Below are 14,131 nucleotides of genomic sequence, written 5' to 3' on the forward strand. Positions count from 1 at the left end.
GCCTCTCCGCACAGTCCCCTGCCTCACAGGGCCTCTCTGTGTTCTCTCTTTTTCCTTTGATTTGTTCTCTCTCTGTCTCCCTACTCCATCTTCTTATTAAAAAGCAAATTGCTCTTCCCTTCCCACACAGATTCAGGTTAGCCATGGTTCTTGCCCATAAAGTCTTATTCTTCAACTGCCAGGAGCTCAAAACTTATCTTTACAAATGAAGATAGTTCCCTCCCTAAAAAATTCTGCCAGATGTTAATATAATCGAGTTTCACATGCTGAAAGAGAGAAAATTAGGTGAAGGAAGGAATACTGGGAAAGAAATCTTTAAATTGAAGATTGCAGTGGGATGGTAATGTGCTGGAGGCCCATAAAAGCACTAAGAGGGTTATGAGAGGAGTATCCATGCCAAATTTAGAGGGTATTTCAGTTATCTACACTGCAAAAGATCTCTCCAAACTTAGTACATGAAAATAGTCATTTGTTTGCTTATAATTCTGGGGATCAGAATTTTGACAGAGCACCATGAGGAAGGCTTGTCTGCTTCACAGTGTCTGGACATCTGCTGAATTGGTTGACCAGTGGGATCAGGCTGGAACAATTTGACAGGGGTCATATGGCTGGCGCCTATGTTATCACTGTGCTTCATTCTCCTCTCTGTGGTCTCTCCATGCACTAGCTTGGGATTCATCACAACATGGCTGTCTTGAGGGGGCTGGACTTACATGTCATCTGATAGAATATGACAGCTGCCAGTGCTCTTTAGGTTTGGGATCAGAAGTCTCAGAACATCATTTTTGCTTCATAGAAAATCAAGGCGGGAGAAAATATACTCTGCCTCTTTAAGGGTGGGACAGCGTATGCAGGTGGGGAGGGAAGGAATTGATTATGGCCACAGAGAAACAGGAATAGCCCAGGGGAAGCAGTGGCTGAATGGAGTTTTGAATGAAGGTGATATCTGAGCAAAGAGAGAAAAGGTAATTCGAGGCAGAAAGGGCAGCATGGGTAATGATTACTATAAAATGAAAGTGCACAAGAGTGGGAGAGAAGATAATGTGATTGGGAATTGCAAGAAATTCAAAATAGCTGGCATGTGAGATGCTAACCCTGAGTGAAATGCTGCAGAGTTAAGCAGGTGCCAAACCACAAAGAAGGGTGCATGCTCTGCAAAGGACCCTGGAGCTCACTGAGGATTTGGGGCAGAGGCATGATCAGCTGTGTGCTACTGGCAAGCTTGTTGCTACAATCCACAAGAGAGATGACAGGGATCTGGATGAAGAAAGTAGCAGCAGTGAAGATGGAAAGAAGTAGGCAGATTCAAAAAATATAAAGAAGATAGGATCAACAGGACCATCCCCTGGGGAGGTGACCACATGTAAGGAGCAGCTTTTACAAGGATGGAAATTAGTTAACTTTTGGAGAAGTTAATTTTCTGAAACCTGTAGATGTCCAGAATTAATAGTATAAATAAATCTCAGCCCAAGAGAGAGAGAGGTCTGGGGTTTAAAAATCAAACTTGAGGTTCATCAACAAGCAGAAGTCGAGGATATGAAAACACACGAGGTCACCCAAGGAAAGTAAGAAGAGAAAGACAAGAAAAAGTCTGAGTGTAGAACCTGGGCGGGCAGCAAAATTTTAGGTTAAAATTTGCAAGCCCAGTTGTTTTGGAAGACCTTAGAGAAAACAGACTGTTCAGGGCTCCAAAATTTCTTGTGCCTGGTAAATGTATAGTGAATGCCCATCCAATGGATGAGTGATTGTAAGGACAGAATTAGAATTTCTGCTTTCTCAAAGTAAAGATGTCAAAAATTTTATCTGTGTCTACTCAACACATTGACTTGAAATTAGGAGTCAAAAGCTCTGATTTCTGGACTTTCTGCCTAATAGGGAAGTAACATGGAAAAGGGCCTCAGTTTAGACATCTCTGCTTACAAAGGAGGAATGCCCTAGAACAAATATCAGGGAGCAGCTTTCTTTCCAAGTTGCATCTAGATATCCAAACTTAAATTCTTAGACTTTTTACTCTTTAGTGTTTATAAAGCACATTTTACTCTCCCTTCCTGAGCCCTGGATCACTAGTAAATATCACCCTATTTAAAAGCATTGAAGCAATTGATTCACCCAAGTGTAGCATTGTCTCTGGTGCTGGGGACATCAGACATTCCAGGACTGTGGCTCCTGAAAATCTGATGTGGGTTTTCTTTCCCTTTCAGCCATTCTTCCATGGAAAAGCTTCCCACAAGAAGATGGACAGAACCAAAGTTTCCACCATGGAAAACCTACACTAGGAGTTCCTATTGTTCTCTTTAAATGTCTAAGCTGTCTCTATATGGCTGTGACAGCTGCCAGCCAGGATGGGGACAGGACTCATGAGGTGGGGATGTTTTCCCCTGCCACATTGTGCTTTATTGGACCTAACAAAGGATCTGGCCAGCTGCTGTGTGGCAGAGAGTAAGATGCTCAGAAAGCCCTCTCTTTTGGCCTATTATGTGATTCTGAGAAAGGAAGCTCAGGCAAGATCAATACATCCTCTGTGTAGACGTCAAATGGCTTGTGACGTTGGTTCTTCAGAGCTGTTTTTAGTGAGGATATTCTAGTCTTATGAATTTGACATGAATTTGGCTTAGTGCCCCGACAGAATGCAATGTAGGCATAATTCGATCTTCCTGTAATTGTCTGTTTAACTTGGCAATCCAGACTAATTTTTTCCTGTGAAGTGAGCCCAGGACGTCACCAGGACAGTGGTTGGGTTAATTAATGAGGCATAATAATGCACATACTAAAGGCTTATGATCTGAGCTTTCTTCCTGCTGTTTTCCTCTCTCCTTCCCATAGTGAACTGCTGGTCCTACCGGAATCTGTGAATCACGTTTCGTTAAGTGAGTCTCTTCTTGTAAACAACATCAAGGGGAAAATAATGACTCGAGAACCATCTGTTTGATTGAGTCCTTGACTTTTTTTTTTTCTCATTTCCCCCTATTGGTTGTTAAAGGAAGTAAATAGGAAAAAAAAAAATTCTAATTATATTGCTGTTTACTGATTACAGGATAACTTTTATTGTATTTATTTTAAATACCACTCCGATCAACACCCAAAGTCCTTATTGTCATTCTGCTCCTTCCCACTCCCTCTTCTTTTTCTGTTTCGCATGTAGCTAATTACTTTCAAGCCTATTCTCAAGATTGTTCAAATCTGTGCAGCCCAGTGGCACCAGGAATAGCTTGTTTACTTTGGTATCAACAGTCAATTGGGGAAAAGCAGCACTTTCAAAGGTGACAATGGCAAGATTGTTGGAGACTGTGTAAGATACGGCTTCAAGTCCGAGCAGTTTCATCTGGTCTGGCTGAGTTTGAGGAAATCGTTAAACACTCTTTCCTAATATGAAAAATGTGCCTTCAACAACTTCAATTCTAGAAATAGTTATCAAGTACGACATACGGGGCAGGCAGTGAGCTAGGCCTCGATGTAGTAATAAGAACATCAGCCTTGCCCATCACAAGAGATCACTAGGATCAAGTGAGATAAAATACATTAGAGTTCTCTCTAGATTATAAAGTATCACCTAAGGCTTAGATTTATTGAGAAGATAGTCACAGTAAGGCATTTGATAGTTGAACTGATCCCTTCATGACCCCAGAGACAATTAGTTACATTATCATTCAAAGTTGGGCAAAGAGGTGGTGCACTAGGTAAAGCTTGATTTCTACACCTTGTTGTTCCTCAGAGAGAAGAAATGTTGCCTCCATATTTGGCTCCCCAACTGATGCCATTTTGCTGCTGTCATTTTGCACATGATTTATTTCAGATGAAAATTCCTTGATTTCACAACTCCAAAATTTTTGTAAAACTTAGTGCCATTCTTGATCAAAGTCGAAATTTGCCTAAAGCAATTTTTGTTAAAAACAGAGTATAAATACTGTGAAGGCTAGCACACTATGTTACGTGCCTGCATTTGGCTCTCATCACTGCCAAGAGTTTGGAAGTCAAAATCTTACCGGAACAAAAGGTTTGGACAGAAAGGGTGCATTCCTTGTGAGTCATGAAGCGATGAAGTCATAGCTAACTTCTAGTCTGACCAATTTCTTGAAAAACTAAGTACATCAGGAAACAGTATTCATCAAAGGAAATATTTAGCCCGTCCTACTCATGAACCTCATCAATTAAGCCACTTCCATACACAGTGATAGTAACATTATTCGTTTTGTTATCCTCTCATTAATCCATTACTCACCTTTGGGGAGTCATAACAAATATTTGGGTTTTTTTCTCAACAATCCCTTAAGAAGTACTTTCTGGCACACAGTATTTTAAAGTTAATTGAAAATTATTTCAAGAATTTGGTCACTAACATACAGTTACCAGAAACAGAAAAGTGGATATCACTAAAAATACCTCCAAGATAGTGCAAAAGTAGGTTTTAGTATTACTGCTCTAACTCAAAAGACAAAGGTATAAATGAGACGGTGTGTATTTTCTAAGAGTTTACAATTTTAGAAAACAGCAATCTACATAAACATATGAAAAAATGGAAGATTAAGATGGCAAACATGGCTTGAAAATTGAGGACAAGAACAGTAATGGAGTATGGCAGGAAGAAAGAGAGAGAGAGTTGAAATTGAGAACCGTTTAGGGAAGTTATAGTTTCGGACCCAGAAGGAATCAGGAATATATCAACTTAAAATTATTCAAAAATGTTTTCCAAATGGCAGTTGGTCATGGCATTGGCCTCACAAAATTAGGAAAACTCATCCTGTTGAAGGAAAGTTCAGTTTACAATCTAGTAGTCCAGGTAGGTACTGAATACAAGTTATTTAAAACACAAGCTGGTGAAAGCTAAATGCCATGTAAGTAGCTAGTTGGAATGACTAGGGAAAGTTCAATGGAAGCAGCATTCAATATAGGCCTGGGAATCCTTTTTCTGGGATTATTTCATTTTTTTACTCTTTCAAATTTATTACTCCTTAATTCTATAACTAATGTCCTAGCAGTGCTCCCAGGAAAGAACTCAGTCCTTGTAATAGAGCTGGCTTGTCTGCTTGTGACCTTTTTGGAGTCCTAAAAACCTGCCCACATGCAGCCAGCCTGCTCCCATAACTCACCCAGACCAGCTCCCCTTCTTCTGCATTACAGCCACATTCCCTGACTTTGTCCTCTTGGTTCTTTGCTGTCCTGGATTCCACAGCTCAGATTCTGCTCCAAACCCATGACTTCAGTGACATTCAGCCCTTCTTCCCATCTACCCTCACCAGACTCTCACCTTTGCACTCCCTTGCTTTGAGGATTCCCCCTGCTAAGAGACCCTACTGCCACTATCATATTCTCAATTGATCCAAATAAATAGGCTAGCCTAGGTCACCCCCCTTATGGCTGGGGAAGAGGATTGATCTTTATCAGATGTCCATGTGATCATTCTGTCATCAAATAATTATTCATTGTATACCCACTATTTATCAGGCTCTGTTTTAACAAGTTATTAACAAGACAGATAAAGCCCCTGCCTTCAGGGAAATCATATGTGAGTGAGGGAAACAGATAATAAATGAGTAAATAATAAGTAATATAATTTCACATTTAATAATAATATTAAAACCTGCTGTGAATAAATAACAGCTAATAATAAAAGCTTACATTTATCGTTTTCTTTGTACACTATCCTAACCACTTTATGTGGATTTTCTTGTTTAGTCTTTAGAACAACTCTATGAAATAGGAACAATTACTATTCTTATTTTACAGATGAGGAAACTGAAGATCAGGAATGTTAGGAAGTATCCCCAAGGTCTCACAGCTGTTAAGTATTGAGAGTAGGATTTGAAAACAGGCAGTCTGACTCTAGAACATATACTGTTAATGCACCAGGTGAAGAAGGACTGGCTTGGAAGAGATATATTTGAACCAAGATCTCAATGAGATACAGCAAAGACCACAAATGCTCTTGGTTTTTCCATTGTCAAGAAGTGTCTTCCCTGCCAACTGCACACCCAAGGGAAGCCCTAAAGTTACAGACACTGAGACCCCTTCTCTCCTACAAGTTTACTCAAGCCTCTTATCCAAGTGGGATTAATCCTAAACTTGGCAGGTGTCGGGGTCTCAGTAGGTCTCCTTCCACCAGAGCACAGGGCCTAGTAAGTCCAGGCCAAGGGTGTGGGCTGAAAGGGATGCTCCAAGAGCTGTGTCAAGAAGAATAGCTTCCTCCATCCCTTTCCATCCCAAGAGGGCTCATGGACAGCTACCATATGGCTCTTCTCCCTGCTGTTTCTCTAGGTTGCAGCAGTGAAAACGTAATGTCCCTCAATTTCTTTTTCTTATTTATAAACTTGTATATGCTTGTTACATCAACTTTGGAAAATGTGGAACAATATAAAGAAAAAAATTTTACTCAATTCTATCACTCAGAAAGTCTTTATTCCCCCTGCTATGTATTTCTACCTTTTATTTTTCTCTATACAAATTTTATTACGTGTTGAGCTCAGACTGCACATTTTACTTAACATGATGTTATATAACCTTATAATACATATTTTCCCCACATTATAGTACATTTAAAGGCTTCATAGCATTGTATCATGTGGGTACATCACAATTTGCACATAATTCCCTCAGTGTTGGACGTTTAGATTGTTTTCAGTTTTGTACTAATAGGAACAATGGAGAAGTTGACATCTTGATGCAGAAAACTTTTGCTCTATTTCATATTATTTCCTTAGGATAAATTCCCAAAGTTAGAATGATTGAGTCAAAACATATGAGTGCAATAAGCCTATTGATGCATGTTATTAAAATGCATTCCAGAAAGATTATACAAATCTATATTCCCACCAGACTGTATGGCATTGCTAGCAAGACTATGTCATTACTCGAATTGAATATTAAGAAAGGATACTGAAGAAAGTTTCCCCTAGTTTATAATTTTTTCTAGGCCCAATCTTGAACCATGTATCATAGAGGTTTCAACTAGATATCTTAGAGCTAAGCAAGAGAAGGGGTGCTGGCTAAGCAGTAATAGCAAAACTCAGAGAGTGGGTAGACTCAGTCCACATAGGGAGTCTGCACAAGAAGAAGAATGTGGACCTCTGAAATTTGGAGCAATACATATACCCTAAAAGAAACCAAACAGAAAGCAAAAATATGCAACCAACAGCCAATATGACCAATAAAAATACGTCCCTGAATTATAGCTATTTCCCCCAAAATAATTTGTGATTTTACCTCAGTATGATTTAACTCATACCATCAAGTTGCCTTCAGTTGTTTTCCGTTTATAAATCTTTTCCTAAATGTGCTTCTCTGAGCTGTGGGCCCGAGAAGCAGTGACTCAGCAGTAGGACAAGGATGATCTTGGGGCCGGAGGCCTTTAGTCCCTGCTGAAGATTTTCTTTAGTGTGCTAATGCCCCGCAGATCCAGAAAAGACTAGAAATATAGAGTTACTTTCATTGAAGCAAACATCTTTCTTTATTTTTCCTTTGGCAGCATGACAAGTATATTTAATAATTACATAATTTATTACCTACTTTGAGATTAAGGGCACCTGTAAACATCTCTTTTGCTTGTTCTTTGAATTAACTAAGGGCAAATCAGGGATTTTGCCAAACAAGGCAAGGGGAAAAAAAATCTATGGGGAAACAATAGGGTTGTAGATGAGTCAAATTAAAACCATTCCCTTGTCCTACTAAATGATTTAGAAAATGAAATAAAATAATTACCACTACTTTGAGCCATGAAAAGTTCTCAGAAAATTTAGAAGGCAAAATGCCAGAACCTCAGTCACTAGGGGAAGCATGGAGTGTTGGAGAAAAAGCGAGGACCAGCGAACCCTGAAAAGAAGCAGAGAATCATGCGCAGGGAGGTGAAGAAGAATGCAAGATTTTCTGACCAACCCAACCTGGACAAACTGATATTTTTACTTTCCGTCTAGTGAAAATATAAATATAGGTCACGTAAATATTATTTTTAATGTAACTTTTAAATGTCCCCATTTCGTGGCTAGACTCTATGAGGTTAGACAATATTTCTCAAACTTTGATGACTGGAGGTAAGGACAAAAGGGCTATTCAAAAATTGCTAGGAAAATAAAATCCTCCCCCACCTTTGGCTGTGAAAGTAGAAACACGCATCCTCAGTAGGGTAGCCTCTTCGGTCGCTTCAGTGAGCCCTCTTGGTCAATTAAGTTCTCATTATCCTTGGTATCACCAGTGGGCTTCAATAAAGTAATCCAGATGCAAGTTCTTCCTCTGACGATGTTGTGTTCTGTTTAATAATGTGTCGTGGGGGATGAGGTTCTATAGAAAACTCACCCCACAGTGGTAGCTGGAGGTCTGGTATTTCAGTAGAGCACATCTGGGAGTCCTAGTCCCCAAAATGGTATTAAGTAGATCTGCAGAGAGGAGCAGTACTGGAAGTCAGTGTTGATAAAGAGGTGGACAGAGGAGAGAGGTTTGAATAAGCCAAAAGAGCTGGCAGAGACAAAGATCAAACAAAAGAAGTCAAAGAAAATAGAAGCAATCTCTGACAGCTTGGATATTTGACATTGTGGTTTTTCTGGACTTTATCTTTTTAAATTGTATTAGATTTTCATCTTAGGCGATTTGTGGGAAAATGGTAATATCCCCCCAATTTAGATGCTGCTGACTCAGAACAAATGATAGTTGAAGGCCAATGTAATGTTCAAAGATAGCAATTGGGAAATGCTTAAGATCTCCATTGTGTCCTTCTAAAGGCAGTTGGAATTCCATCTAAAGGCCCTGGCTGTTTTAAAATGGATTGCTTAAGAAATCAAAAATTCTTGCCATAGGCATTCATAGGTTTCATGCAACATAGTTTATTGTGAATAGTAATGATTTTGTTTTCTTATTTTACTAAGTAGCATCCATATTAGTATCTACTTATTATGCACCTAATGGCTGCTAACCTAGAATAATGCCCAATTTATTTCAAAATTTCGTATAATGCAGACTTCCCACTAAACCATACCATTCCCTCCCCACTTGTCAACTTCACTTCCCATAGCAACTGCAGTTGCAATTTTAGGAGACCATGAATATTCTTTTAAGATTGTGGATCATCTCTTTGTTTTTAATCTCTAATTGTACACTTCATGCAAACTACTACTATTGTCAGACAAAAATTTGGGCCTAATTATTGACTTCACTTCTTCCAAAGAAATTTTTTTTTCAAATTCCCTCAGATACTTCTTCCAAATCTGAAAGGTCTTAATTAACCAAAGTCACTTTTACGGCAATGTGCGTAAAGGGCAGAGTGGCAGATAGTGGCGGATTTAGAATCTGACAGACTTAGGTCTCAGTCTCAGCTCTAACATTTACAAGGCATCGAACTCGAGGACTCCTCTAACATCTCTGTGCCTCAGTTTCCACATCTGGGAAATGAAGATAATGATAGTACCTATCTCATAGGTTTATTGCGAAGAATAAATGAGAAAGTCAGTGTAATTTACATAGCCAATCCTCCCAAGAAGTTTGCTATTATTTTCCCAATTTGTGTCTTCCATCAGGGCATCCTACTGGCCACCACGTTGCATTTAGCCTTTCAGCCACTAGATATTCATTATGTTCCCCTCAGCTTTCTGGTCTCTTCAGGACATAATCATAGATCTTTTGGACATTGTTGGTGGGTCTTGCTTTCCTATGTTTTGGCCTTCTAGATAGTTCTTACCTGATCTCTGGTTCCACACAGAATTCCATGTGGGATCTGGCCAGGGCAGCATAATGGGATGACTGGCTCCTGGTACAGAAGAAGCCGCTGTGGTTTGATTGAAATCATGGGAAATCAGATAAGTGCTTCCTCCGTCACTCATCAGATGCTTGAGCTTTGGTTCTTCCACTGGAACACGGAAAGAACAGTGCATAGATCTAGGGGTTATTAGTGAGAAAATTCATGTGCAAAATGCTATAGAGATAGAGGAGTTTATTATTACCTATACATCATACCTTTCTTTATGAACCATAGGAGCATTTTGCTGGTTCTGTTGTATAATAATAATATAATTATGTAATAATATGTTCCATATTTAGCTTATTATATGTCAGACTCAGAAATGTGCTTGTCACATGTGCCCACAGTTAATTATTCCTCTGTGCCAATGCAGTCCCCTTGATTCTGTTCCCGTTCACCACATGTGGACAAATTTCTCTCAATATTGTAGTGCATAATTCTCTCTCCCCAAACTCCTACCACAAGGCACAATGTAGTACTTGAGACTACACTGCTTCCTACTTCATTGTATTTGTTCTTCTTTCCCTGGACCACATCTTCTAGTTCTTGTTTATCATTTCCATTGCCTGCACAATAATGTTTCAGGTACTCTTTTCAGTTTCTAAAAGTCGTTTGTCAATTCTTTGTTAAAAGGAGCCCTGTTCCTGGCTTCTCATGGCTGGCGTTATCACTCAAACAAGAAACCCTATTTATCCTCTGATTTAGCTCAATCCCACTGCATCTAGGTTGTACCTGTTTGTATCCATTAATTTGCGTACTTAAATGTCTTTTCCCAGGGTCATGGCTGATGCTCCTCATTAGACTGTACATGGGCCACCTAACACAGAGAAGACAACATCTCCAAATGTAACTGAACCATTGAACTCTCGTCTCATCAGAGAAGGCAGTAAGACTTTGTCAGGAAAAATTGTGCAAGGCTTTTAAATTGACCAAAATGATTACTGAGTATCTTTTCAGTGAAAAACTAGTTTTTATCTCTATTGTAAGGTTCCAGGTTATACGATTCCATAATGTCTACATTTTTTCATTATCTCTAAGCTATTTTTTAATTCTATAAGTTATAGAGACTGGTATTAATGCAAATTATTCTTATTCATTGGAATTCAAGTGAGTTTTGCCCTGTGGAGGTAAAACTGATATAACCTTGTGCCCGTGTCATAAGCCAATTTTGTGTCTATTACACAAATTCATTCCAGCATCCCTGATTGCCTAGATATGTGTCTGCTCTTTAGATTCTCCTTTGAACAAGTTTTTAACATCTTACTAGTTCCCTCATTAGTTAACGAATTTAAAAAAATCTTTGACACTTCGTTTTTGTTTGTATGAAAGTCAAGACTTGCCCCTTTTTTTAAACTAAATTATCATTCAATAATTTTATTTAGCTTTTTGTCACATGCGTAATTATAGGACCTCCAGCTTTTCTTTAGAGGGCACACTCTACACTCAGTAAAGTCTCTTTGTATTGCTCTCAGGTTTTGTACTCAGTTGGCTTATCTCTAAATCTGCAATACCGCAGGAGGAACTTTGCTCTGCCTTTTAGAACTCATCTAAACATAACCAAATTCTCAAGTTATCATTTTTAAATTTTCACTTTGGTCAGCTTGAAACATCCAGGTAAGCACACTTACTGCTTCTTTCTTTCTGTTATTATCAGTATTGATCTTCTAGATGAATTAATTGATACTTCTAGAAAAGTCCAGAGCATTCTATTTTATGGCAAGGAGTCAAAAACTAGGCAAATTTCAGTAATAGAATTCCAGTGAGAGTGGCTGTTAGAGGAAGGAGGAAAACAGAGAAGGCTGGCTTGGAATGCTTGCTCTGGACGGTGAACTTGCCCCTTGGCAGCTGGGGACTGACCGAGAGTACTACTATTTTCCTCTCTCTTTCCTAATGGCCTGGAATACCCACGTAAGTAGGAATCTAGTTCATTATTATATCCTCAGCACTTAATTCAGGTAACATAAGTGCTCAGTAAATATTTGTTAAATTAATAAATGAATGAGTAAAAAAATGAAGCAATAAATCAAAGAAAATAGATTATGAGAAAACTGGGAATATCAATCTCTTGGATAATCCAAGAACAGACTATAGTTTTCTAACCTGAGAGTTCCATGGCTCTCCCACATATTAGCTCTGTAACCTTGGGCAAGTCATTCTTGTGGGCATTGATGACTTTTGCCTGGAGATGGAGGTACTGGAGAGGCGGAGTGTCATTAGAAGCTACACAATGATTGGATCGTGACTTGTGATGGTGAATGAAGAATCATGAATGGATGAGGTGGAAGGAAAAAGTGACATGGGTTCCTTTAGAGGTAGAGTATCATTCATTTTGCATAAATGAAAGGTCTGAAGAAGGGTAGCACAGCTGAGCAACACAGCTGACTGGACTAACAGAGTGATCCAGGTATATGGACAGGGTAGAAGTTGTCTTGGGAATAAGTTCTTCTTGAGATACGAGATTACTGTTTTCCACCTGTTATCGCACAATCTTAAAAATATTCTTGCTCATATTTGGCTGAGGAATTAAATCAGCCTGAATACGTTCACATGATATCCACCACCTTCTATAATATTGGTATCAAATTACCTGTAAAATTTCATCACTTACACTGTCCTACACATATCCTTTGTTAAATCAAACTCAACTTCTCACTGTTTCCAAAGCTGCCTTGCGTTTTTCCCATTTTCAAGCTTTTATTTGGGTTGTGTCTTTGCCTGGACTATCCTCCCACAACTCTTGACCTTTCAGATACAGAACCCCAACATATTCTTTAGCTGTAATGGAAACCCTTTTATAAATCCTTCCCAAAAATATGCCATCACCCATCTTTTCATCTCTGGATCTGATACAATTTATGATGTTTATCTCAGTCTACCATATCTCACTAGTATGTACTTATGGATCTCCCCTCCCAAATACAGAATAAGGTCCTTGAGGGCAAGGACTATCTTAGCTGTCCATTCCTTGAAGCGCTGAGACCATTTTCTTATACATAGGGAGGCTTTCAATAAAACCATCTTGAATTAATGAATGAATACATGAACAAATGAACATATCCATACCATTTGTTGTTGCAATTATCTCTACCAGATGTTGAGGAGCAAATTTAGACCATTACTAGAATTTCACAGATTGAAACAAACTTCAAAGTCCTTCTCTGAGGAAATTTATGCTCAAGATCCAGACTTGCTTGTTCCTGGGAATTTAGCCATCTAGAGCTTCTTTACATTTCCATTTTTCTCTGTTTTGTGCTGCTAGTAAACATGCAAATCTTCAAAGACCTTGCATAGGGTCTTCAAGAGATGTGCTGTTGAAAGGAACATGCTCCCCTTATTGACCTTTACCAGCAAAGCTGCTGTACAGAGAATATTCTAAATACATTGCACACAGTGGAACACCAGCCCCACGTGTTATGCATTGATGGATGGTAGTTTATAAAGCACTGTAAAGAATTTTGGAAGGATAATATTAGAACATAAAGGATGAGCTTGTTTTTCAGGCCACATGATGAATTAGTGGGTTTATTTCTCAGTAAGCCTATTTATTTTCAATAAGGTTATGTTAAAGGATTAAAATATTTGACACAAAGGACACAAGCTCTTTGCTTCTCCCTCTTAAATCAATAATGCTTTAAGGTTGCTTGCCATTTTCTTTTTAGCCATAGTTGAAACTAGATCATGGAGAAAGAGTGCGTGTACACCTAGAGGTTCTGCCACTGTGTAACAGCATACTAACACTAGACTGATGAAGTGGAGAAATGCTCTCATAATTGCTACGTATCAGGGCTCCCACTTGCAATGGGATCACTCTTTCAATTTCATTAGAGCATCTTTCCTCATTGACTTAGTTTAGATTGTCTACACCACAGGGGAATTGTTTGCTTGTATGTTTATTAGATCTACTTTGAATGATAGCCAGACCCATGTTGCCTCATTAGCTGTTACTTTGTCAGAGCTGCAATCTTAGTAGAATATAAGCCCCACAGAAGTTTGGAAATGCAGATGACATCAATGGCTGCCAAAACCAACTTGAAAAAGCCATCTACCTTCTTTTGAGGAGTCTGACCTCCACTGCAGCCCTCTTAGCAACCCTCTCCTTTTCTTGTTCCCAATCCAACTGGGACAAATGTGTTGGCCCTCTGGTTTTTCAGGGAGGCAGGCCATGCAAGAAATACCCAATTCGTGAGCTGCTGCAAGCTGTCTTCCTGATTTAGAAGACTCAGGGGGGAAACAAAAACCATCCATAAAGGCATTTTATTTTTAACATAAGCTTCGGCTTGAGTTGTAAAGTGTATCTCATTGGTCATCTTGGTCTGAAGTCCATTCCATTCCCTAAATTCATCAGTGTGTAACTGCCACAGCTGCCAAGATTTTGGCACCTGCAGGGGCTCCCTGAGAGGGGCTCTACAAACA

The 14,131-nt window shown here is 39.1% G+C and overlaps 1 long non-coding RNA gene across 1 annotated transcript in view; it reads right to left on the reverse strand.

The window, feature by feature from the left end:
• LOC123282257 (uncharacterized) overlaps window positions 1-9,826 on the reverse strand; it is a 32,157-nt gene extending 22,331 nt beyond the window's left edge. Inside the window, exons 1-2 of the long non-coding RNA XR_006522290.2 lie at window positions 9,659-9,826; window positions 8,076-8,363 (exon numbers count right to left, since the gene is read on the reverse strand). This is a non-coding gene — a long non-coding RNA (uncharacterized lncRNA). The remainder of the gene's footprint in view (window positions 1-8,075; window positions 8,364-9,658) is intronic.
• Window positions 9,827-14,131: the final 4,305 nt, after the last annotated feature.

The sequence above is a fragment of the Equus asinus genome, chromosome 30, assembly GCF_041296235.1.
Source record: "Equus asinus isolate D_3611 breed Donkey chromosome 30, EquAss-T2T_v2, whole genome shotgun sequence".
NCBI lineage: Eukaryota > Metazoa > Chordata > Mammalia > Perissodactyla > Equidae > Equus > Equus asinus.